General features: G+C 42.7%; 1 protein-coding gene and 1 pseudogene across 1 annotated transcript in view; one reads left to right on the plus strand and one right to left on the minus strand.

Moving 5' to 3' along the window:
- Positions 1-27482, plus strand: part of DPMS3 (dolichol-phosphate mannosyltransferase-like protein) — a 51283-nt gene that overhangs the window by 19929 nt on the left and 3872 nt on the right. The gene's annotated exons all lie outside the window — the stretch shown is intronic.
- LOC148033259 (uncharacterized) lies at positions 6829-12041 on the minus strand (annotated as a pseudogene).

A 27482-nucleotide genomic window follows, 5' to 3' on the forward strand; every position in this document is an offset into this window, starting at 1 on the left:
TCAAGTAATGGTGCTGGCGTATCAGGTGGTGGCGCTGATATACTAGTAATTCAAATACTAAGGATTCATTCACCAATCTTCAGTGAAGGTAAGTTAGATGGTACAAACTATATTTTGTGGAAGTTTAAAATCCAACTATTCTTGATTCTTACGAGCTTTTGGAGACGGTGCTGGGGATTGACCCAGAATTACAACCCACTCTCGACCCATCAAATGCAAGTGTTATGATTCCTCCAAATGTAGATATTCTACGAGCTTGGAAATGAAGGAGCGCAGATGCATTCTGTGCCTTAGTTACAAGTTATTCTGACACTGTTTTGACCTTGATTCAATATACAACCAAGGCATTAGAGACTTGGAATGTACTGAGGAGTCAGTAGAAATGCAGAATCAAACAAGGATTCAGAACTCCGAGAATTAACTAGTAGCAAAGAAGTTTGCTAAAGGAGAGACAACTGAAGCATTCATCACTCAGATCAAGTATTTGCATGACGAGATGGTTTGTGCTGGGATATCAAAGATTAGTGAGGAGCTGCTCGAAGGTGTCTTCAGATTTGTCCCACCAAAGTTTAATGGATTGGTAATTGCCCTAAATACTCAGGTGAGACCCCAAGGTTTGATGTTTGAGGAATTTTGTGCACTACTAATGGAGGAGTTAAGGCTTAAGGCTCGAGAAGGTAGCAATAGTAGAGATGTTGCATTCTCTGCCAATGCGAAAGGCAAAGATGGTTCCTCTACCACGGTGACAAAAAGAAGAAGGGTGGTAAGAAAAAGTTTCAAGGAGAGTGCTTCTATTGTAAGAAGAAAGGACATGCAATTGTAGATTGTCGTGTCAAGAAGGTAGATGAAAGGAATGGCATCGTGAAGACTAAAGGAAAGGAGACAACCAATGCGGCTGAAGTAGATTGGACTTATTCATGGCAACCATTGAGAAAATGTGTTCATTGGTGCAAGAAATATCTAACACTGACTCATGGGTATTGGATAGTGGTGCCTCCTATCACATGACCAACAAGAAAGGTCTATATAGTTCTATGAAGCCTCTACAAGAATCCATCATTGTGATGGTTGGGAATGATACAAAATGCTCTGATAAGGGCACATGTACTATTTCCTTTGTTACTGCAAATAGTGAACTCAAGAATCTTTCAAATGTGTTGTATGTTTCAGAGATTAAGAGAAATCTGCTATTAGTTATTTTCATAACTGATCTTGGCCATGAGGTGAGGTTCACTAAGATAGGTGCAGAAATTATCGATAGTGTTGGCAAAGTTGTCGGCAAAGGAGAAAGGAGGAACAACCTGTATGAGTTAAGTGCTTTTACAACCACCGTTGGTGTGGGCACAAGTAAACTTTGGCACGAAAGATTTGGTCACATTGGTTTTGTAGTGTTAAAGGAGATACATATGCAGGTATGGTCGCTCACCTACCTGTAGTAACAAAAGTGAAGGAACCATGTGAAGCTTGTATGATGGGCATGCAACAGAGATAAGCATTTTCACAAGAAAGTAAGAATAGAGCAAAGGCTCCTCTAGAGTTGGTACATGTTGACTTGTGCAGTGAAATACTTACAAAAGTCTTGGGAGGACCTTCTTATTTTATATTGATTGTTGACTACAGTAGGAAGATGTGGGTGTACTTCCATCATGATAAGGCTCAAGCTTTTGGTAAGTTTAAAGAATGGCTAAAACTTGTTGAGAATGAAACAGGGAAAAGTGAAGAAGTTTAGAACAGATGGTGGTGGTGAGTTTAACTCAAAGGAGTTTGAAGAATTTTGCAAGAGCAAAGGGATTAATTGTCAATTGATGACGCCTCATACACCTCAGTAGAATGGCGTTGTTGAACGTCGTAATTACACCATTGTGGAAATGACAAGGTGCATGCTTGAGGGCAAGGAATTGCCTAACTTGTTTTGGGCATAAGCTTTTAATACTGCAGTCTACATTCTCAATTGGAGTTACACAAAGGCTCTTAAGGGCGTTCCTCATGAGGCGTATTCTAGTAAGAAACCATGCACCCTCAAGCTTCTTAATGTGCAAAAGATTGTTGCTATCATTGCTGCCAGCCATGATTTACAGCTCAAAAGTTACTCAAAAGTCAACAAATGTGAGTCCAACTGTCACACAAATGACCAAGGTACGAAGCAAGTACCAATCAGCAATGAAAATTCAAGTAATTGCAGAAATTTCAGATCTGCAAATCAATTTTTAAAGGTATAAAATGTGTGCTATAGCACACCACAAGCAATTGCAGCCGTATCACGGGCTAATGCATCCATTTCATGAGAAAGCCCCAAATTTTAGCTGCAAATTTTCCTCCAAATACATCCATGGGCACAATTTTACTTCCATGGTCAAAAGCCCCAAAATTTCTCTGCTCAAACTACTCAAGTGACATCAAACGAAGCTCCCAGATGAATTGCACAAGCCAATTTAGCCAAAATTTTGGAACTTTTGCAAAAGCTCCAAATTTGTTCGGGGTCCTATGATATAGTGATGAGCAAAAGGCTTATAAATTGTATGACCAAGAGGCGAAGAAGATCATAGTGAGCTATGATGTGGTGTTCAAGGAGCAGCCACATATAAGAATATAAGTTCTTCCACTTTATCATCTAGCGAAGTAGTCCACTATGAACCTATAAGAGCTATCCCTACTCTTAAGGAGGAGGAAGCATGGTCTTCAGATGATGATGGCACATTTCACCAACTTACAATCACGCCACCGACAAAGCCATTGCCGCGATGGGTGAAGTAGCTCTATGATCGCAGTAATCCTATGCCTACTACAGTTGAGGAAAAGAGAGATGGACCAAGGAGGCTTCTAAGAATAGAGGAGCAAAGAAAGGCTTCTGCTCACGTAGTCAATATAGCCTTGATGGTTGAGATTATGAAAGAAATAAAGGAGTCAGTAGACTTGGAAGAAGCACTTCTGATCTAGCATGGAGAGCAGCTATGCAAGCTAAGTATGACGGCGAGTATGACAGCATAATGGAGAATGATACTTGGGAGCTAGTGGATCAGCCAGAAAAGAGGAAGTTTATTGGGACAAAGTGGGTCTGGAAGGTAAAGTACAAAGCTGATGTCAGTTTAGAAAAGTACAAAGCCAGATTAGTCGCATATGGATTTTTGTAGGTTGAAGGATGTGATTTTCAAGAATTGTTTGCTCCAACTACTAGAATGACCACTATTCGCATAGTACTTGCAGTGGTTGCTCATAAGAGCTGGCTAGTTTACCAAATGGATGTCAAATCAGTATTCTTGAATGGTGACCTCAAGGAGGAGGTGTATGTGGCTCAACCACCAGGATTTGAGACCCCTCATTCTGAGAACAAAGTTTGTGAGCTAAAAAAGGCATTGTATGGGTTGAAACAAGCCCCTAGAGCATGGTACTAGCAGATATATAAACTCTTTCTAGGTTTGAATTTCAAAAGATGTGCCTTAGATGCTAACTTGTATGTTTATAGGGACGGTGAAAAATCTATAGTGATTGTCCTATATGTGAATGACCTTCTTATTACAGGTGACTATGAAGATATGATCCATTAGGCTCCAAAAGCTTTGAGCTCTAAATTTGAAATGAGAGACTTGGGCTTGTTGCATTATTGTTTGGGGATTGAAGTCTGGCAAGTGCTTTGCAAAATCTCTCTCTCAAAAGAAGTATGCATGGGAGATCTTAAAAGCGTTTGTCATGATCAAGTATAAGGAGATAGCTATATCTATGGAGGTCAATGTGAAGTTATCCATTGAGGATACATTAGCACTAGTAAACATTGGGAGGTACATGGGGTTGGTTGATAGCCTTATCTACTTGTGTAACACCAGGCCAAATATTAGTTGTGCTGTTGGGGTTTTGGGGATGTTCTCAAATAAACCTTGAGAAAGTCATTGGAAAGCTAGGATATGGGTGCTTAGATACTTGAAGAGAACTCTTGACTATGATATCACATACAATTCTAGAAGTGCTCTTATGGGGAACTCTGACTCAGATGGGACATGTGTCAATGATTCCAGGAAATTAGTTTTTGGATATTGCTTCTCTTAGGTTCAGGAATCTTCTCTTGGATTAGCAAGAAGCAATCAACTGTGGCATTGAAGCAGAGTACAAGGTAGCTTGCTTTGCTACATGTGAAGTAGTATGGTTAAGGAGGATCCATGACATATGGGAGTACATGATGAAGATTCAATAGTGATAAGATGTGATAATTAGAGTTGCATCGCCATTGCCAAAAATCCAGTTTTTCATGCATACACCAAACGCATTGAAATCCAGTATCACTATGTGTATGACTTGATTGAGGATGGGATAGTAGAGGTGGTCTACTGTCCAATGGGAGAGAATGGAGCAAATATCTTCACCAAAGCTCTTACGAAGGATCTCCTTCGAATTCATCTTCAGAGACTCAGTGTTGGGGGCTGAGAATGTAGTTCACCTCTGCGGGTGGACATTAAGGGGGGGTGTTAGATATGCTTAATGTCCTATCCTCATAAGGTGCCACCAATGATCCGTGATGCTCAAAGTTGTAAGGCCCCCATCATGAGGAGAAGCCTTGTGTGACCGGGGACACTGGGTGGGTTGTGACTTGTATGTCAGATGAGGTCTATGTGACCGGATGGCAAAAATGCGTCCTTTGTGAACCTAGCCTTTGGGTTAGATAGAGTAGGCACAATGCATCGAGTTGTGAGGTGTGGGAATTATCAAGGGCCTATGTTTCAGGGACTGAGGGTTGCAGAAGGAGCCCTTGGCTGGAGGGTCTAGGGGCATAGTTATCAGGTATGAAAGGTACGATAACATATGGTACTAAATGTTACATTTATGATTTTATAGGGTACGGTACAATATTAGTACGAAAAAAAATTTAACATGATTAGAAAAAACCATAAATGGTTAAATGATAGAATGCATTTAAAGTGGAAATAGCCATTTCATCATGATTGCATGGGCCGTACAAAACATGCGATACAACTACAGTCTAGTGTATCATAGTGGCATCATGCATGTGGATACAATGATAGTAGATACTCGGCATCGGATGATGAGACACACTCATATTCATCCTCACTGATGAGATTACCATCGTCATCAAATGATGGCTCCCTAGTTGGTGGCTGTGTAGGCAAGGGGGGAATGTCATCATGAGGCACAGGATGTGAGCTCCTAGAGCCCCACCTTAATATGTCTGCAAGTCACTTGAACCACCCCTCCTTGATGTTGGAGGGCATTGAATGACCATGCCCCTGCTACCACCTACTCGAACACCCACGAGCACGCTGACCGTGAGTGTCACGAGTATCTGTTGCTATAAGCTCTGCAAAAATCATCTCCTTCTCTTTGTCCACCTTCTGATGTACACTCGGAAGAGTGTTGCCCATTAACTTGAATGTATCAATATTCACCTATACAATGCATGTAAGATTGTAAATGCTTAAGTCTAAATTATAAAGTATAAACTATAAAGTTTAAAGTTTAAAACAACAAATTTTAAATTTTATGGTTAAGTGTTTAAACTTTACCTGCTTTGGACTACCCATGCTCATCATAGCCCTTATCATGAGTATGTTAGTGCGGCAATAGACTAGCCGCTTTAACTTTTGTGTGCTAAGCCGATTGTGAATCTTTGTGTGAATAGAGAATAGATACTCCAGTTTCTCTCACATGTATCTGAAGAGCAATCCTAGGCAAGGACCCTCATGGCTAAGGGCTAAAGGGTCTCCAATGTATATTCAAAGTTTTGCCACCAAAATAAAAGTTTACAAGTAACTCTCTACTTCAACAAGTGGGAGAAGCAAAAGCCACATGCCCTCTCTAATCTGCATAGCATCCTAGCTCCTCTAACATTGCATTGTGGTCATCCATAGGGACCACACAAGTCAAATAAGCAAGTTGGTCCAGTGGAACTCTCTTTCATCTGTGACCGTTGGTGACTTGTAGGCCGGATGTACCAATGTGGCAAATCCATGGATGGGCTTATGGGTTATGCATCCATGCCCATCTTCTCTTTGCTATCTCTTAAACATGTGCATGCTGTGTCTTTGTGATCATTGTACAAGCACCATAGTACGGGGGAGTTTCAGAAACGGGGGAAACGGAAACGGGAAAAACCGGAGTTTCGGAGTTTCGGCCAAATTTTGAAAATGGGGAAACGGCGTTTTGGATTGTACACTAAAGAAAATACAGTAATATGTGGGTATGTAAATATATCAATGTCTACAACAACATGTATTTAAATTTCATACAAAACGTTGAGTCTTCATGTCATATGATTAAAATCACATTTGAGTCTTCATGCCACATTTTACGAGTCAGGAGTCACAACTCACGAGTGAAGATCAAGGAGTCAAGAGTAGATTGAGGACTCAATGGTTGAAACTTAAGACAGCTTAATACAATTAAGACTCAATTTTCAAAATATAAGGTAACAAAATGAATTAGAATTTATGACTTATGAATAATCTATGATCTAAACTTTAAAGAGCAGTGAAGACTGCCATTAAGAACAATGGAACAAGAATCAAGATGCATAATAAGTGGGATCAAGATACAATGATAGTAACTATGTCATGTGAATAATCTATTATCTGTCAAAACTCCAAAGTCCAGTGAGGCTATAAGTATCAACATCAACGAACAACCGACAACTCTAGTCTGGACTCTGCACTGCTAAACTGACTCCTATATATCACGAGTCATCTGGACTCTGAGGATCTATGCACCATCTCCTCGTCCGACTCCGAGGTTCCTAATCGAGAAGTTGATGAAGCAGCCTCAGCCTCATCCTCAGACTCTGGCTCTGACTCTACCTGTGATGCACGACTACGTGTGGCCCTTACTCTAACCCCCTCTGTGCATGAGTCTCATGCACCGGTGCCAATAGCTCCTCATAGAGCATGGAGTAGATATCCCGCTCCTCCTGTGATATTTGCGGAATATCACGCACCTTCTCTATATCAATCTTGTCAACATTCACCTGTAAAGGTGAATGAGACAAAGATATATCATATGAGAGGAGATTCAATATGTTCAATGTTCAAACTTCATACATATCACAATTTACAATCCAACTTCCAAGCAAATTAGCAATGTCAAGTGTCAAGAACTCAAGGTTAAAAAGTTAATTATACATAATACTAATCATTACCAATTTACATGTGAAGGCTCAGGGGACAGAGCGGTCCTCTCAAGAAGCTGGAGATTATAATGGCAAAACACTAAACGCTCCAACTGGGCAGTTGTGAGCTTGTTTCTCTTTTTGGTGTGGAAGAGGGCCCATGTGCTCCAATTCCTCTCAGCAAGCCCTGAACTACAATCTTGCGAGAGGACCCGAATGGCAATGCGTTTCTATTCAAATTTAAAAGATTGAGGTTAAGTAATTGGCAATTGCTAATATGCATGCCACAAAATCAATATTTGAGTGGGCAATAGATTACAGAATTTGTTACCTAATACCTAGGTTGCATAATGCATTAGATAATCAAGATTCAAAATATAAAAGTCACCAGTCATATACCAAAGTAGGAGCACAATTGCCGTATTTCTCCCACCAAGAGACAGGTTGAAGTTGTGTCTCTCGAAGCCTAGCTGTGGGTCGGTTAAAATGAAGAGAATGATTATGGAATACTAGCAAATCATTCTCTACTCTTCTTATCATATCTATATCATTCCCTGTGAGGCGCCTCATGTACTCCATGAAGCCCTCCTCTAACTCCTCGCTAGTGTACTGCTCCTCGCTACGCCAAAGAGAATGCAAGATATGTGCGACATCATGGATTTGTTTATGGAACCAATTCCATCGTGCATTCCACATTGCGCGAATCTCATCAACCCTATATATAAAATATGTTAAAAACTTAGATGTTACAATAATGATCAATCATCAAGGAGTCATTAATACCAAATAATTACACGTGTAAAAGTTAAACAAAAACTTACTTTTCTTGGGGCAAAAAGCTATTGCGAAGCAAGGTCTCGCCAATTTTATCCATATACTCATATAGAAGCCCCAAAGTACTCCCCTCCATATCAGTGATGCGCAATACAATGTAAATAGGAGTAAGACTTTTCACCAATGCCTCTGCCTCAACCCACCAACTCTCATTTAAAATATTGCGTCTAAAAGTAAGAGCCTTTGAAGGCTCTCTCTCACTCCATGTGAGCCATTCCTGGCATGCAATGGCCCGTATCAAATTTGGACGGACCTGTATCAACCTCTCCAATACAATAAACATATAAGCAAATCGAGTGGTGGAGGGCTTCAATAGATTAAGTGTACTATTGGCTTGAAACATGCTTGTGACAGATGGCCTCTTCTTCACAAATCTTACCATGCTTGTTGCCGTTTTGAAAATGTCATCCACCCAAGATATTTGCCCAACATCTTCAATAAGCAAGTCAAGGCAATGGGATGCATATGGAGTCCATACTATGCTAGGAAACTCCTCCTCAAGCATACGTCCCATAGATACACAATTACTTCCATTATCTGTCACCACCTACACCACATTTTGGACTCCTATGTCCATGATGACCTGTCGCATGTGTTCCCAAATGAAAGCTCCTGTGATAGTAAGACCTGGGGCAGAGGCATTGATGGCCTTAATGAACATGGTGCCTTTACATGAAGACACCAAAACATTGTAAACATTTCTTTTGCGCATATCTGACCATCCATCGCATAATATTGTGCATCCATATTTCACCCATGTCTCCTTCAAGGGCTTCAATGGAGCCTCTATGGATGCTTTCTCCTTTCGAAGCTCCCGCGTGCGTAATGCATCTGCGGATGGACCTTCCCACTTACACCCTATGCGGCTTACTGCCCTGATTGTCTTCTTCCATTGACGTGTAGTGGCCACATTGAAAGGGATAGCACATCGAATAAATAAGCGTGTGAGTTCCCTAGTTGCCTCTACAATTGCCTGCCTTTGAAGTCCTGCATGGACACTTGCACCATGCAAGGAGTCCTTTTGCCCACCACCACTAGAAGATGGCAACGGGATCCTTTTTGCACTTGGACTCCATACGGATATGGATGCACTTCTTTTTGATGGGCCACTGGCACCTCCAATTTGGCTAGCGCCACTAGGTCCACTAGCCTCTCTTTGCCCCACTTGTGCTTCATTAGCTTCATGTGGTGTTGATTCCTTCTCTTCTAGCTCAATACCCATACGCTTTTGGCGCCAAAGATGGAGACTTACTGTTACTTCTGCCAGCACATTTGCGCAAGGCCGATGTCTTTGTTGGAAACCCAAGCCAAGTGGTCTTTCACGCGCGTTATACTCCCCGATTTCTCCAATCCACAATAGTTGCACCGCCACTTCTTTGATCCGTCGGACCCCTCGTATCCCTTGATTGGAGTGACGTGTCTCCAATATGGGTCTGGCGCCGTGATATGATTAGCCTTTAGGAGTCAGGACCTAGGTAATGGATTAAAGGAGGAGGAGGAGGAGAAGGAGAAGGAGAAGGAGAAGAAGAAGAAGGAGAAGTCTGAAGGAGAAGGAGAAGAAGAAGAGGTTAGAGCAAGAGGAAGAAGGAGAAGAGGAAGAGGAAGAGGAAGAGAAAGAGGAAGAGGAAGAGTAAGAGCAAGCGGGAGGTGGCTGCTGCAGGTCCGAGGTGGGGAAGGAGAATCGTTGCAACCGAGGTGGGGAAGAAAAAGAGTTGTGCGAGCGAGAGTTGAGACGAAGTGGGGATTCGGGAAGGAGAAGCGTTGGACAACCACGCGAAACGGGTCGGCAGGCCGCAGTATCCCGAAACGACATGTAGCCGTTTCCGTCCCGGTCCGAAATGGCCGGTCCGTTTCCGACCCTCCGAAACGCCGTTTCGGGGTACACTGACAAGCACGTGTCTCCACCAATGCCACTCTAAAGAAGTGAACGAGAGGCCCATGGTAGATCCCTTGCAATTACTCATGCGTAACACCTTATAAAAGGGAGTCACAACAATGACAATAGCATGGACTTTTTGCTAAAACTGCTCATTAAGGCACAAGTGCTGCATGTCTTTGGCCTCCTCTGACTCATGCTCATTCCACACATTTCATAGAGTGGACATCGCTGGGCACTGCACCGCCACATAAAGGCGCTCTAGCAATAACCACATGTGAGGAAAGCGAATTGAAGAAGGTTTCTTCAACTCCAGTGTGCTATGCTCACAATATATGTAAGCACCTTTATCTTTACTATGAAGAAGGTGACAATTGATGTAGCTTGGCGGACCATCCTCTTTACCCACTTGAGCTTCCCAATGTCGTCCATGAGCAAGTTCAAACAATTAGTGAGAAATTGAAATGGGTAGATAGATAGTTATACATAAATCAATTATCATAATGAATGAAAGTGAAATAAATTTAAAAGGCAATGTATACCTCAATGATAGCTTGCCGAATGTGGTGGTAGATGAATGTGCTCATCGTTTTTCTCCCCCTCTTACCGGTATCTATGGTCTGCAAAAAGTAAGTGCCAAGTGGACATGAGACGAGTATGTTGATGATACCTCGTTTCTCATGATTACTCTTATCTGTTGGTGAGAATGGAGCAACCATATTTTATCCATGCGGCCCGAATAGGATTGAGGGCTCTATCAATCCTCTCCTTCTCTTCATCAATCTTTTTCGTTCTCATGTCATTGTATGTGACACCGGTCCATCATTCACGTGGACCTACATTGGCAATGGCTTTTACCATCTTCTTCCGGTGCTCTTGCTTTAGAACATTGAATGCAAGATTGCTCTCAATCATGGTGTGTGCAATTTCAATGTCCGCAAGTCGTTGTCTTTCTCTAAGAGAGGCAACCAATCCACGCACATGGCCAGGAGCTTGAGAGAGAGGATTGTCTCTTTGGCGCTGTATGAGCCTCCACTCTTTGTCTTTTATTGGAGCCGGATGCAGATGTGGAGCCCGCACCACCAATAGTAGAGGCTTCTCCCGCATCAGTTGAAGATACGTTCACATTCGATGCTTCCTTGTTAGTAGTGTATTAGTTCATTTGAAATTAAAGCATTCTCTATTCTTTCCATATTTATTGTGTATTCTCTACTTTTTGCTCAGATTCTGTTCACTATGCCGTGTAATTTCTACACATAGTAGCCTTCCAATGAACCACCTTGCTCAGATTCTGTCCACTATGCCGTGTAATCTCTACATATAGTAGCCTTCCAATGAACCACCTTGGGTTCACTCAAGAACTTAGCCGAAAAGCACAAGAACCAGAGTGTTAAGAAGCCATATCAAGTACCTAATCAACTGGTAGTAGCGGGAAGTATTTTCTGCTGGTGAATTTGCATGGGTTGTAGCCTTCCAATTTGGATCCATAGGAGTAGAAATGACCTTACATCCCTCCTTCTCAAACATAGCCAAAAGCTCTTGCATATACCACAGTTTGGGGATGAGAATCTTTCTCTGAGTTTGCCAAATCTCATGACTTAAATAGAAATGGAGGAGACCCATACCGTGTCTGTTGGACCTTCTGGGCATGGTCACTTGTCAAGATGAGATCATCCACATAAAGCACGGACAACGCATGTCCTCAAGCTGAAGATACATTTGTGGATTGGAAGAGGAATTTCGATACTACTCTTCTTGAAGGAACGAGTTTATCTTCTCGTTCCAAGCACGTGGAGCCTGCTTGAGGTTGTAAAGGGCCTTTTTCAACCTGTAAACCTATCCATTGGATGAAAAACAGGAGGTTGCTCAACATAAATCTTCTTCAAATCACCATGAAGGAAGGCAGACTTCACATCAAGTTGATAAATTGGCCATCTCTTGGCAGGCTGGTTGACTAATGCAAGAACAACCCTAATGGTAGCCATCCGAGCTATAGGTGCAAAGGTGTCATGGAAATCCATGCTTGGCCACTGTACAAAGGCGTGTCTTATGCTTATCCAGAGTGCCATCACTATGGTGTTTGACCTTGTAGGCCCATTCAACTCCAATCACCTTCCTATGAATGGGCCGAGGCACAAGATCCCAAATGCCATTCTGCTTAAATGCATCCAACTTATGCTGCATAGCCTTGTTCCAATGCTGTGAGTGCAAAGCCTCCTTCTTCATGGAGATGGGCGCCCTATCTTGCATGGCATGAGTCATCAAACAATAGTTAGTACAAATAAGCTCGGTGGAATATGCGTGGTTCTTTTGAGAATGCCATGGGCCATCCTATAGTTGCTAGTCCTTAGGGACTTTCTCAATCCCTAAATCGAGTGTATCACGAGCCCAAAGAGGAGGAGGCCAACACTCCCCTCATTGCTTTGCCTCTGTTGAAGTCTTTGGATTATCCATTAGGGCCGACTCAACAAGTGAATCTAGCAATGAAGCAATCTCCTTCTCCAGTAAGGGTGGAGCCTCAATAGGTGGAGGCTCCAAAGGCACTGGATCAAGTACCCAACTGCCACGTGGATCTCCAAGAACGGGATGCTCAACACCCCCCTCTACAGCTAGAAACTCCATGAACCGAACATCTCGACTCGTGTATACCTTCTGGGAAGCGGGATCATAAAGCCTATATCCTTGGGACTGTGAGCTATATTCCACGAACACCTTTTTCTTGGAAGCTGGCTCAAACTTGTCCCTCTTCTTCTTTGGAATGTGAACATACGCATCACATTTGAACACCTTGAAACGAGACATTCGGCTTTTGACAAAAAGCCTCAAAAGGTGTCATACCAACCATGGCCAATGTAGGGGATCGATTAAGAATGTGGACAATGGTGGCCATTGCTTCGGCCCATAGACAATGAGGTATTTGCTGATGCTCCATCATAGTTAGCACCATCTTGATCACATTGCGATTCATTCGCTTCAATATGCCATTCTCTTGAGGGGTATTCGTGTCGGCAAACTCTTGGTGAATGCCACGATCTACACAAAAACGAGTGAGCTTGTGGTAGATAAACTGCTCTCCCTTGTTGGAACGTAGGGTCTTTAGTTTCGTGCCAGACTTGTTCTCCTTAAAGATCAACCAATCCTTAAAATGTGAGAATGCTTTGGGCTTTAGATCTAAGAAGTATACCCACGCCATCTTGCTAAAATCATCAACAATCAGCATAGAATATAAACTCCCCTTAAGGGACTTTATTCGCATTAGTCCACATAAGTTCATTGAAACAAGTCCCAAGGGCTCCTTATAGTCGGTCGCGAGGCCTTGTTGGGAATAGCATCTCTATGCTACTTGCCACTAATGCAAGATATACATGGCAGGTGGCTTACTCCAATCTCTAACAATCCTCCCACAGTTGACCACATGAGTTGCCTTCCAAAGGTACTCCTAGTCGAGATGGCCAAACGGAACATGCAATTAGCTCGGTTGAAGTTTGGGAAGGAAGAAGAAGAGAAAAAAGGGCAGAAGAAGAACACATCTTGTAGACTCCATTCTCCTCATGTCTTGCACAAAGAATTTGTCGAGACACTCCATCAAAAACTTGGAAGGAGTCCTTGTCAAACACGATTGCAAACCAAGGGTACGTATCTTGCTCATTGAAAGTAGATAACGCCTTAGACCTGGCACATAGAGCACCTTTGATGTGTGGCCACTGCCTTGCCCATTCGGAATCAGTCATATATCAGCCTTGCCCTTGATTGGGACCGAAGAGCTGTCACCTATGAGAATTTGCTCATGTATCAGACGCATATACCGCCATTGTAGGAATATCCTTTATCACCTCCAAATGGAGGAAGGTGGCCAATGAAGGAGCAACCATTGTTCCCAAGTCCTTTATAGTCTTCTTCTTTTTCTGGTCCTTCTTGTCCTTGTCAAAGCAATCCTTTATCCAATGACCTATCTTGCCATAGATGTTGCAAGTAGGCTCCTTGGCTTTGTCTTGTTTGGATTTCTCATCCTTCTTCTTCTTGTTATTATTTCCCTTTTGTTGGGAAGACTGGCCGGTCAAAGCTTGCTGAGCATTCTGACCTTTGAGTTGTTTCTTTGGTCCAAGTCCATCGAAACCAAATCCTCGCATTTAAGGGTCTTTGTCCTCTGTGAAGCAATCAAGGTAGAATAAAATGCACTAAACCAGAGAGAGAAGAGTTATCACCATGCCCTATGAGGTAATCGCCTTCCTTGCTTTTTTGGATTTGCATCTGCAAGTGCCAAAGGTTATTGACATGCTCCTGTATACAAAAAGAATTATTAGGAATCAAAGTCCTCATTTTAATCTCTAGAGACACTTGCTTCATTTATTAGAGTGAAGCTATGTAGAAGCAAATGACCAAGACAAAGAATGAAGAGAAAGAAAGAAAGAAAGAAAGTTATATTAACGTCTTCTAAAGACCAAAACTGGCCTATGAGACAAACTGTGATACAACTGATGAGGTCCAGCTATCCAAAATAAAAGTGCTGAATGAAAAGCTAAAAACTGGAAACTGAAAATACAGTGCTGTGAGTGTGATAAGTGTCGTGTATGTGTATGTGCGTATGTAGCTTTGGTACTCCAGATAATGGCTACAAAAGGGGAATAAATGTCGGCTGTGATAGGGGAACAACTGTCGGCTGTGATAAAGTGGTGCGATGTCTATATGTAACAGATGCAGGGAGATATACTATCCTGGGATGTAGCAGCAGTCGTCGAAGTCGCTAATAGCAGGTGATCCCTCCTGGATGCAGGATGTGGTACATCGGCGGTGGAGAGAGAGAGAAAGAGACAATGAAACATAGAAAATTTGCAATGTAGAATGCTGTATAAGGATGCAGAAATATACACGGGTGCAGAGAGAACGTCTGCATATATCTCCACCTTGAAGATCTCAATCTCTGTCAGTCCCGAGGGCAGTCTCCATGGTTTGCAGTCTGAAATCTGTGAGAACAACTGTGAAAGACTGTTGAAATCAAGGCCAATAAGTAGGCCAGCAGGAAATTTGTGAGAACAATTGTGAAAGACTGCTGAAATCAAGGCCAATAAATAGGCTAGCAGGAAATAGTGAAAAAGACCAGGCCGGCTGCATTAAGGCTGCATTAAATGCAGCCGACTGACAACAGTTCTGTCTGACCAGTCTGTTTGACCTGCTGCCACGTGTAACCTGCTCCTGTCCGATCTACCATGTGTCATCTGCACCGATTGCTCCTGCTGCTCCTGCCTGTCGAGGGAATGACCGAGTGTCCAGCTCTAACACCCCCTCTCAAATTGTGGACATGGAATAAGGCTAAAGGATTTGGAGGGTTGTTGAAGTAAAGTTCAGGGAAGCGCCTTGGTAAACAAATCTACAAGATTGTCCTCTGTCCTGCAATAGACCAGGGAAATGGTTTCATCCAGAATCTTCTCCCGAATGAAATGGCTCTGGAACTCAATATGCTTCGTCCAAGCATGAAACACAGGATTCCTGGCCAAGGCAATGCAACTCTCATTGTCACATTGTAGAACAGTAGTTCTTGTTTGTGGGCAGCCAAGCTTCTCTAGGAGCTTGCGAAGCCACACGTCTCACATGTAGTAGAAGATGCCACCTGATACTTCGCATCAGTCGAAGAGAGGACAACTGTGGGTTACTTCTTGTTGCTCCATGAAACAGCACCAATACCCAAGGTAAAGCAATAATTTGTTATGGACCTTGGATGATCCACATCACCGGCCCAATTTGAATCACTCCATCTTGTAAGTACCAAGTCCATAGCACCTATACCAACATGATAATAGATTCTAAGATCAAAAGTCCCTCGTAGGAATCGTAAAATCCTCTGAAGAGCCTGCCAATGCACCATCTTGGGTTCATTCATGAATTCGACCAAAACATCTATAGTATAACATAAGTCAAAACAGGTATTAAGAAGCCAGATCAAGGAGCCAACCAACTTCTTATAATGGGTAACATCTGCCAAAGGAGAATCAGAATGAGTTGTAGCCTTCCAATTTGGGTCCATAGGATTTGTAAGAGACTTGCATCCCTCCATCTCACACGTAGCCAAGAGCTCCTGTACATACTGCTGCTGGGAAATAAGATCCCCCCCCGGAGTTTGATAGATCTCATGACCTAGAAAGAAGTGAAGAAGTTCCATATCTGTCATCTCAAACTTCTCATGAAGTGCTACCTTCGTCTGCTTGACCATTTGAGTATGGTCACTTGTCACAATCAAGTCGTCTACATAAATGACAAACAACACATGATCTCCACCTGAGGTGTGTACATATAGCTGGTGGTCGGCTTTGGAATGCCAATACTCCAATGTCTCCTAGAGGAATGAGTCAATCTTTCCATTCCAAGCATGGGGAGCTTGCTTAATGTTGGGATAAAGGCCTCGTTTAACCTTCTGTGTATAGTATGCACATTATTTAGCTGTACATGTGAATGCACCTTTACGTTCATTTTATTCTTTGTATAGTACCAACACATTGTTGGTACACTCATATCGCATCGTACTTTCACTTCACTCTCCCTTTCTAACCTCTCCCTTTGTGACTCTCACTAGCCATCACACTCTCACGCTCACTCCTCCTCGAACTTCTGCTGCATTCAGTTGAGCTCCAACAACTGGTATTAGAACATAGAGTGCACGCTTCCTGAGATCAAGGCCAGTTGACAGTATAGGCAACTCGCGAACACCTCGAGGCAGAAGGAAGTTAGTCGAGTAGGAGTCGTGGGCTCTTAGCTCAGAGCGGGCTGTAGGCGGACGAGACAAGACGTAGGCAACCGCCCGACCAACAGGTGACAAGACCAGGTGAGCAATCTGACGGGGTTGACGGCAGGCAGAAGACTAGGCGTGCAGGTCGAGCGAGTAGCTAAGTGACCAGGCGACATGACAAAGGGGACCAGGCGTGTAGGTTGTCGAGCGATGAAGCGGGCAGGCGGCGCCTGCATCTTGTCCGCCTGCATGGTATCAGAGCAGCTGAGCGATTAGACGATGTGACGAAGGGGACTAGGTGAGCGACCAGGCGTGTAGGTTGTCGAGCGATAAAGTGGGCAGGCAGCGCCACGTGATGCCGTGACGAGTCAATGGACCCCCTGTCAATTTAAAAAAAAAGAAGTCAAAACAAAATTTTATTTAATTTCAAAATTTCCCCCTTTTGCCTTAACAGGGGTTTGTGCGTGAAAGCACAGTTGTCAATTCTGTGCAAATTCGAGCCCGAAAATTCGAGGCTTTTCCTAGATTTGACATCGTTTATGCGTGGCAGTGATATTCAAGTCAGAAATTGCAGACATTGCGTGTGGTGGCCTCAATTAAATTGGGGATTTGGCCAAATTTGTTAGAATTTTGCTCTTTTGAGTAAAATTTCTAGACATTAAATCCCAGAAAATTAGGCTTTTCATGTATTGATAAAATTTTGCCGAGTTCGGTCTGATTGGCTGACATTTATGCAATTTTGGACCTGAAATTTTGGGGGTTTGTGCAGAATTTGGTAAATTTCTGCATTTTTACCCGTGTGGTGGCTGGTTCATGTACAAATAGCAGAGATTTATTTCTGGTTGAGGAAGAACAACAGTGTGTTTGCTGGTTCAACTTGTGCTTTTGCAGTCCAAGGGCATTTACTCTTGTGTTCGTGATAAAATGGCTGCAACTTCTGCCAATTCAGACATCAAGAGTTTGATGGTCATGGCCTTGACCTTTGGAAAGACTGTATGCAAGGCATATTGTTTCTAAAGGATTGTGAGTATGCTTTGCAAGAAGATAAACCCGCACTAATGTATGATGCAGATTGGGCCAGAGTCAACAAAAAGGCTGTGGCTTACATTAAGATGGGTGTCACTGATGACATCTTGACAGACATTAAGGGTTTAGATATAGGTTATGCAATATGGGAGAAGCCGAAAACTACCTATGAGATCACCACACCTGTTAATCGGGTGCATTTAATGTGCAAGTTGGTGAATATGCGACTGGATGAGTCAAAGCCTACAGCTAAGCACTTCAATGTATTTACAGGCATTTTAAATCAGCTCAAGGATGCAAATTTGGACTTTAATGATAAATTGAGGGCGATCTTTTTGATCATGACATCACTTGACTCTTGGGAGACCTTGGTGGTTTCACTCAGCAATAACGAGGAGACTTCAACAACTGGAGGCTTTGGAGGACCAGCAGGGTAGAGGCAGAAACTACCAGGGCATGGCTAGGGAGCACTGTAAAGCCTTGAGTGGCAAGTTTCTTGTAGTTGCTGAAATTTGCAGCCACTTGGAGTTATGGCATAAGAGATTAGGCCATATGAGCCAAAAAGGACTTGATGTCCTTACCTCTTTGAAGAGGGTTGATGGAAAAGGCTCTAAACTTGACTTTTGTAATGAGTGTCAGTTTGGAAAGCAAATAAAAAATTCCTTTTACTTTGGTGCCTCTCATAAGTCCAATGTCTTGGACTTAGTGTATTTTGATATATGTAGTATGCTCGTGAAATTGTTGGGTGGTGTTGCATATTTTATCTCCTTTTTTGATGATTGTTCCAAAAAGATTTGGGTATACCTATTGAAAAAGGAAAGTGAAGTGTTTGCTGTTTTCAAAAATTTTCATGCTTTTGTGACCACTCAGATAGGTAGAAAGCTGAAATGCTTGAGAATTGATAATGGGGGTGAGTTCACATCAACTGAATTCAAGTCCTTTTGTGACTTGCTTGGAATTAAGAGGGAGCTTACAGCCCCTTACAGCCCTTCTTCAAATGGGGTGGTTGAAAGATATAATAGGACTTTATGTGAAAGAGTGCGGTGCATATTGTCCACTGCTAATCTCCCTCATGAATTTTGGGGAGAGGCACTCAAAACCGCGGTTCACGTTTGCAACGGCTCTGCGAATAGGTCCTTAAATAATGGCATCCTTGAGGAGGTTTGGTCTGGCAAATCGGCCTCATATGACCATTTACGCATATTTGGCTGTGATACTTTTGTCATGTTAGAGATGAGCTGAGGAACAAACCTGACCCAAAATCCACCAAAGGCATTTTTATGAGCTATGGTGATGAGGGTGAATTTTGCTATAGAGTGTGGTTACCTCAATCCAAGAAAATTATTCGTAGCCGTAAGTTGTGTTTAATGAGGCAAAACTGCTAAAGGGTACTTTAGCCTCTAATGAAGATATGAAAAGGGTCAAATTTCAGAGTTTGCAGCCACCTATTACTTCAGAAAATGAGCCTCATGGTGCTGTACCATTGGCTGAAATTGATGATTAACCGGTTATTTTTGAGCCAGGTGATGATCGATAGCAAATAGGATGTTGGGATAAAGGCCCACCGTTTAACCTCTGTGTATAGTACACAAATTATTTAGCTGTACATGTGAATGCACTCTTATGTGTCCTAAGTATAAATACATTTTATTCTGTGTACCAACACATTGTGGGTATACTCATATCGCATTGTACTTCACTCTCCCTCTCTGACTCTCACCAGCCGTCACACTCTCACACTCCTCGAACTTCTGCTGCATCCAGCCGAGCTCCAACAACTGGTATCAGAGCATAGGTTGTGTTGAATGCTCCAGCAGTTGTGCAGGAGTCGAACGTTCGGTAGGCAGAGTCGGAGGTGCAGCAGGCTGCACAACGTGTGGCACCAAGCATCACAGCAACGAACTTCAGCAGGCGTGACCTACAGGTCACGCAACGACTAGGCGTGCAGGCGACTCAGCGGGCAGTAGTCAGAGTCGTAGTCCATGGGCGACCAGGCCCGTGACTAGCACCCAGCGCGAGAGCGACGAAGCGGGCATGCGGACTAGGTACACGTAACGACGGGACTCCAGGCGCCGGCAGGAGTGACAACCGTCACGCGATGGGACAGGGTCAATGGACCCTCCCTCCTCATCATTTTTCTTTAAGGAATAAAAAAATCCTTTAATTTCAAAGTTACCTCTTCTTCTTACTAGGGATTCACGTGTGAAAGCACAGTTGTCAATTTTGTGCAAAATCGAGCCAGAAATTCGAGGCTTTTCCCAGATTTAACCTCGTCTATGCCTAGCAAAGATATTCAAGTCAGAAATTGCAGACATTGCGTGTGGTGACCTCAATTAATTTGGGGATTTTACCAATTTTTCAGAATTTTGCTCTTTTGAGTAAAATTTCTTGACATTGAATCCCAAATAATTGGGGCTTTTCATGTATTGATAATATTTTGATCAGCTGGGTCAGGCTAACATTTATGCGATTTTGGACCTGAAATTTTGGGGGTTTGTGCAGAATTTGGTAAATTTCTGCATTTTTTGCCTGTGTGGTGGTTGGTTCATGTACAAACAGCAGAGGCTTATTTCTGGTTGAGGAAGAACAACAGGGTGTTTGTTGTTTCAGCTTGTGCTTTTGCATTTCAGGGGCATTTACTCTTGTGTTCGTGATAAAATGACCGCAACTTCTTCGAGTTCAGACGTCAAGAGTTTGATGGAAATCAAATGGTTTGATGGTCATGACTTTGACCTTTGGAAAGAGTATATGCAGGGCATATTATTTCTAAAGGATCGTGAGTATGCTTTGCAACAAGATAAACCCGCACTAATGTCTGATGCAGATTGGGCCAGAGTCAACAAAAAGGCTGTGGCTTACATTAAGATGGGTGTCATTGATGACATCTTGATAGACATTAAGGGCTTAGATATAGGTTGTGCAATATGGGAGAAGTTGAAAACTACCTATGAGATCACCACACCTGTTAATCAGGTGCATTTAATGTGCAAGTTGGTGAATATGCGACTGGATGAGTCAATGCCTGCAGCTGAGCACTTCAGTGCATTTACAGGCATTTTAAAACAGCTCAAGGATGCAAATTGGGACTTTGATGATAAATTGAGGGTGATCTTTTTGATCATGATATCGCTTGACTCTTGGGAGACCTTGGTGGTTTCACTTAGCAAAAACTCCAATCTCTCATATGATGGGGTGAGGGGCTCAATTTTGAATGAAGAAATTAGACTTATGTCTAGTGGAGAAGGCAGCAACTCAGCTTATAATGTAAGAGGCAAGGCTGAAAAGAAAAATGCAAATGCAAGATAGAGAAACAGGAGCAAGAGCAAAGGCAAGGAAAAGAGTGACATTACTTGCTATCACTGTGGTTGGAAGGGCCACAAGAAACTTGATTGCAGGTACTACAAGAAGGAACAAGAGAGAAAGAAGAATGCAGGAGATAAGAAAAAGGAGGAGGATAAGACAGATGCATCTCAGGCAGTCAAAGGCAAGGAAAAGGCCAATGTGGCCTCTAGTGTGGTCACAGAGGAGCTTTTAGATATAGAGGCTGATGTATTATGTGTAGTTGATTATGATGCCCATGTATGCCACATGCAAGATATGCAGATTACCAAGGATGATGTGATTGATGCGCTTTGGCCAGTACATGATGGTGTCACTCAGGCTTGGATTGTAGACTCTGGTGCCTCTTTCCATGTAACTCCTTGCTTGGAGTGTTTTGCTATGTTCAATGCAGGCAGTTATGGAAAGGTGTATCTTGGAAATAACCATGCTTGCAACATTGATGGGATTGGCACTATACACTTGTCTTTAGACAATGGGCAAGAGCTTGTGTTGAAAGATGTTAGATATGTGCCTGGCATTAAAAAGAGTTCACTATCTGTTGGTCAGATTGACTTTCATGGTTACACTACACTATTTGGTGGTGGTTTGTGGAAAGTGAAAAAGGGTTCCATGTTGATTGTAAAAGGAACCAAGAAGGGCACTTTGTATTGCTTGCACTGTAAAGCCTTGAATGGCAAGTTTCTTGTAGTTGCTGAAATTTGCAGCCACTTGGAGTTATGGCATAAGAGATTAGGCCATATGAGCCAAAAAGGACTTGATGTCCTTACCTCTCTGAAGAGGGTTGATGGAAAAGGCTCTAAACTTGACTTTTGTAATGAGTGTCAGTTTGGAAAGCAAATAAAAAATTCCTTTTACTCTGGTGTCTCTCATAAGTGCAATGTCTTGGACTTAGTGTAATATGCCGGTGAAATTGTTGGGTGGTGCTGCATATTTTGTCTCCTTTTTTGATGATTGTTCCAAAAAGATTTAGGTATACCTATTGAAAAAGGAAAGTGAAGTGTTTTCTGTTTTCAAAAATTTTCATGCTTTTGTGACCACTCAGATAGGTAGAAAGCTGAAATGCTTGAGAATTGATAATGCGGGTGAGTTCACATCAACTGAATTCAAGTCCTTTTGTGACTTGCATGGAATTAAGAGGGAGCTTACAACCCCTTATAGCCCTTCTTCAAATGGGGTGGTTGAAAGATATAATAGGACTTTATGTGAAAGAGTGCGGTGCATGCTATCCACTGCTAATCTCCCTCATGAATTTTGGGGAGAGGCACTCAAAACCATGGTTCACATTTGCAACGGCTCTCCGAACAGGTCCTTAAATAATGGCATCCTTGAGGAGGCTTGGTCTGGCAAATCGGCTTCATATGACCATTTACGCATATTTGGCTGTGATGCTTGTGCATGTTAGAGATGAGCTGAGGAACAAACTTGACCTAAAATCCACCAAAGGCATTTTTATGGGCTATGGTGATGAGGATGAATTTGGCTATAGAGTGTGGTTATCTCAGTCCAAGAAAATTATTCGTAGTCGTAATGTTGTGTTTAAAGAGGCAAAATTGCTGAAAGGTACTTTAGCCTCAAATCAAGATATGAAAAAGGTCAAATTTCAGAGTTTGCAACCACCTATTACTTCAGAAAATGAGCCTCATGGTGCTATACCACAAGCTGAAACTGATGATCAGCTAGTTATTTTTGAGCCAGATGATGATGGACAGCAAATAGGAGCACAAGGAGGTCATGGACAGCAAGATAGAATTGCTGATTATGAAAATACAGGTTCCGGTAATGAAAATGAAGGTGCTGTACAACATGAACAGCATGCTGAAAATGGCTTAGAGCAGCCAATAAATGCTGAAAATAACATCCCTCCAGATGTAGACCCAATTCCTGAAAATGTTGATCATTGGGTATGCAGGTCTACACGTGTAAGAAGGCAACCACATAGGTTTAACCCCTCCTGGCATTATGCGATGCTTACAGATGAGGGTGAGTCTCTTACATACAAAGAGGCCAAGTCATGTGAATTCAGTAGTAAGTGGGAGCTAGCTATGCAGGAAGAGATTAAATCTCTATATACAAATGATACTTGGGATCTTGTGTCATTGCCCAAGGGAAGGAAGCCACTTCCGAACAAATGTGTATACAAAGTAAAGACAATTGATGGGAAACCTAAGTACAAGGCAAGACTGGTTGTGAAAGGGTATGCACAGAAGGAAGGGATTGACTTCCAAGAGGTCTTCTCACCTGTTGTGAAGATGACCTCTCTACGTGTGCTTTTTGCTCTCACTACTGTATTGGACTTAGAGCTGTATCAAATGGATGTAAAAACAACTTTCTTGTATGGTGACATTAATGAGAAAATCTACATGAAACAACCGGAGTGCTTTGTAGTTTCTGGAAAAGAGCAGATGGTGTGTAAACTAAAATGCAGCCTGTATGGGCTGAAGCAAGCACCACGGCAATGGTACAAAAAGTTTGACACTTTTATGCTACCTCATGAGTCTACACACCACCATGCAGATCATTGCTTGTACATGAAAAAGGATACATTTGGCAGCCCCATCATACTTGTTTTGTATGTGGATGATATGTTGCTAGTTGGGAAAAGAAAGACTAGCTTGGATGCTCTCAAAAATCAACTGAAATCAGCTTTCTCCATGAAAGATTTGGAGAATGCAGAGCATATTTTGGGCATGAGGATTTATAGAGATAGAATGCAGAAATTGCTGTTTTTATCTCAAGAAAAGTACATTGAAAAGGTACTAGACAAATTTAACATGGCTGAAGCTAAGCCTTTTGGGGTATCTTTACCTCCTTATCTTAAGCTTAGTAAAATTAACAGCCCAAAAGATGACGTGGAAGAAAATGCTATGAAGGGAGTCCCTTATGCATCAACTTGTGGCTCTCTTATGTATGCTATGGTTGCTACTCGTCCAAACATTGCTCATGTAGTGGGAGTTGTTAGCAGGTTTATGTCAAATCTTGGCAAAACACATTGGGAGACTGTCAAGTGTATTCTTTGATACCTAAAGGGTACACAAAGAAAGTGTATTTGCTATGGGCAGGGTGTACTTAATTTGCAGGGTTATTGTAATGCAGACATGGCAGGTGGCTTGGACACTCGTAGGTTCACTAGCGGATATGTCTTCACAGCTGCTTGTGTGGTTGTTTCTTGGTGTTCCATGTTGCAAAACATCGTTGCATTGAGTACCACTGAAGCTGAATATATATTAGCTACTACTGAAGCTTCTAAGGAAGCTATATGGTTGAGTAGACTTGCAGAGGATCTCGGCATGTCTATGGGTACTGCAGTTTTGGGATGTGATAGCCAGAGTGCTGTGTGTTTGGCTAAGAATGCCATGTATCATTCATGCACAAAGCATATAGATGTGCGATATCACTTCATCAGACACATTTAGGAAGATGGTTTAATCACATTGACCAAGATCAAAACATAGGATAACCTTGCAGATGTTCTCACTAAAAGTCTAAGCAAAGCTCGGCATGAGCATTGCATACGACTAGTGGGAGTTGGTTAGAGGTTCACTTCGGATCTTTAAGTGGGAGGTTGTTGGGATAAAGACCCACCGTTTAACTTCCGTGTATAGTACACACATTATACCCTTACGTGCCCCAAGTATAAATACATTTTATTCTTTGTGTATCAACACATTGTTGGTACACTCACATCGTATCGTTCTTTCACTTCACTCTCCCTTTTTGGCTCTCACCAACCATCACACTCTCATGCTCACTCCTCGAACTTATGCTGCTTCCAGCTTAGCTCAAATACTCAAGGCTATAGAGAGCCTTTCTCAACCTATACACCTTACCATCAGAAGAACTGAAGCTAGGAGGCTGCTCAATATAGATCTCCTCCTTTAACTCTCCATTCAAGAAGGCAGACTTCATATCCAGTTGATAGACTGACCATCTTCTATGGTTAGCGGCTAGCTGAGGCAAGAACTATGCAAGTAGTAGCCATCTTAACAGTAGGGAAAAAGTATCATGAAAATCAATGCTTGGGCATTGTGTAAACCTTTAGCAACAAGGCGAGCCTTGTGCTTGTTCAACGTGCCATCACTGTGGTACTTGGTCTTGAAGACCCATTTGACGCCAATGATCCTCTTATGCGGAGGATTCGGCACAAGATGCCAAGTGCCATTCCTCTCAATCGACTCCGGCTCCTGCTGCATTGCTTTCCGCCAATGATCATGCTGTAAAACCTCCTTCATAGAAGTGGGCTCCTGATCATGCATGACACGAGTCATCAAATAGTAATTGTAAACAAGCTCGGTGTAGTGTGCTTGGTTCCTCCTAGAACGTTGCGAGCCATCATGTAGCTGCTACTCCTCAGAGACCTCCCCTTAATCCCTACATCACAACGAAGAGTGGAGGAGGCCGGTGTTGCTCTTCATTTGTCCATCATTAGTGGGGGAGCAATCGGTGAATTCGGCGGCTGAGAACTAAGCTTCTTATCCGAAGAAGAGTCCTCAAGAGACATGACTCCAGAGAGGAACAATCCGCTAGTGCCCAACTATCATCGGGAGCTATAGCTCATAAACACCCATCTTTTGGAAGTCGCTTCAAATTTGTTACGCTGTGTTTTCGGGATGTGAACATAGGCATCACACCCAAAAACCCTGAAATAAGAAACATCTGGCTTAGACCCAAAGTATACCTCATATGGAGTTATACCAACAACGGAAGTAGGGGAACGATTAAGGATGTGAACTGCTGTAGCCTGTAGCCACAGCCTTAGCCCATAGACACTGAGGTGTTTGATGGGGCTCTATCATGGTACGGGTCATCTCGCACTACGATTCTTCTGCTCCAAGGTGTCATTCTTCCAAGGGGTGTTTGTATTTGCAAACTCTTGGTGAATACCATGATCTGCACAAAAATGAACAAGCTCATTAAAAACAAATTCTTTGCCCTTATCTGATTGTAAGGTCTTTAGCTTCTAGCCCGATCGACTCTCCTCAAAGAGCAACCAATCCTTAAAGTTGGAGAAAGCCTTTGACTTTAGCTTCAAGAAATAAGCCCATGTCATCCTGCTGTAATCATCCACAATTAGCATGAAATACAAGCTCCCTCTAAGGGACTCTGCCCTGATCAGTCCACAAAGATCGGTAGAAAGAAGCTCCAAGGGTGTTGAAGGCCCCCTCGAAATCTTGCTGGGAAGAACATCACGAGTTTGCTTCCCACGGATGTAGGGTATACAAGGCTGTTGGCTTACCATAATATTCGGCAAACCTCAAACAAGCTGTTCCTTGGACGCCTTTCGAAGATAATCATAGCTGTTCTTCTTAGTCCAAGACCATAGGAACCAACTCTTCCCACTGAAGAGTCTTAGCCCACCCTGAAGCAATCAAGTTGGAATAAAAACCACTGAAATGGGGCGGTTATTGTGAAAGAAGAGTTATTGCAATGTCTATGGAAGTGATCACCTTCCGTGCGTTTTGAACGTGCATCTGAAGTTGCCTTAGCTTATTGATATGCTCCCGCATAGAAGATGACTTGTTGACACTCATGGTCCATATCTGCACTTCCAAAGAAACTCGCTTCATGACAATTATTTGATTGTACATGTGATCAAGCTCCAGCCATATCTCACGGGCCACCATCAAATGCTCAATATGAGAGATAATAACTATAGTACATGAGAGAAATAAAAACAATTGAATGCGAGCATTGAGTTTATCCCAATGTGCGCGAGCCTTTGCCAACTCCACCTTATCATTGGAAGAGAGTCGAGACTCGTCTCACGAAGAAGAATGATGAATAGCCTCTATAACAAGCTCTATCAAATCATAGGACTCCAGAATGGCAAGCATCATGACCCGCCAGATGTGGTAATTCTCACCATCAAGCTTTTGATCTGGTGGAAGTGCAAGTAAGACGGGCACCTTTCAGCCCATGATAACTTGAAACTCTGTCTCGGCCTCAGAAGACATCTTCACCTACAAATGCTTGCACAAAACACAAAAAGCAACCCCCTTTGACTGTGAGAATATAGCCTGCTAGGGCTTGTGTCTGCTCGCCCTACTCCTTCATCCATTGGAAGTGATGAAAAGTTAAAATCTGCATTTAAAGGCCCAAAATGTAGCCTTTCTCCTTCTCTAACACCAAAAACCAGTAGCAGCTTCAGCAAAACTTCTCATTTCTCGCACGCCCACGCTCGTCTTAGGCCTTGTTTTGATACACAACCCTCCTGCTTGCCCTAGAACATTGAAAACACAGCCTTGTGTCGCGTTGAAATCTCCTTTTCAGGTAGGTCCACCCTAGGTGAAATCTCCTTTTCAGGTAGGTCCACCCTAGGTTAGTCCTTCAATGTTCCGATACCATGTCAAAGTGAAGGAATGCGGAAGTGAATGACCAAGACAGAGTTAACAAAGAGAGAAGAGAGAGAGAGAAAGAGACAATGAAACATGGAAAATCTGTAGTGTAGAATGCTGTATAAGGATGCAGAAATATACATGGGTGCAAAGAGAATGCTTGCATATGTTTCCACCTTGAAGATCTTAGTCTCTGTCAGCCTCGAGGGCAATCTCTAGGGTTTGCAGTTTGAAATCTGTGAGAAC

The sequence above is a fragment of the Lygodium microphyllum genome, chromosome 7, assembly GCF_053477565.2.
Source record: "Lygodium microphyllum isolate KBCC chromosome 7, Lygodium_microphyllum_v1.1.10, whole genome shotgun sequence".
NCBI classification, from domain to species: Eukaryota; Viridiplantae; Streptophyta; class Polypodiopsida; order Schizaeales; family Lygodiaceae; genus Lygodium; species Lygodium microphyllum.